Below are 341 nucleotides of genomic sequence, written 5' to 3' on the forward strand. Positions count from 1 at the left end.
CAGGATGAGGATGAGGTTAGGACGAGAATGAGGAGAAGGATAGGATGAGGATGATGATGAGGATAGGATGAGGATGAGGACGAGAATGAGGATGAGGATAGGATGAGGACGAGGATGAAGATAGGATGAGGACGAGAATGAGAATGCGGATGAGGTTGAGGATAGGATAAGGATAGGATAAGTATAGGATTAGGGTGAAGATGAGGATAGGATGAGGACGAGAATGAGGATGAGGAAGGATCAGGATAGGATGAGGATGAGAATGTGGAAGAGGATGAGGATAGGATTAGGAGGTGGATGAGGATGAGGATGAGGATGAGGATGAGGATGAGGATGAGGAT

Source organism: Lupinus angustifolius, chromosome LG06 (genome assembly GCF_001865875.1).
Source record: "Lupinus angustifolius cultivar Tanjil chromosome LG06, LupAngTanjil_v1.0, whole genome shotgun sequence".
Lineage (NCBI taxonomy): Eukaryota > Viridiplantae > Streptophyta > Magnoliopsida > Fabales > Fabaceae > Lupinus > Lupinus angustifolius.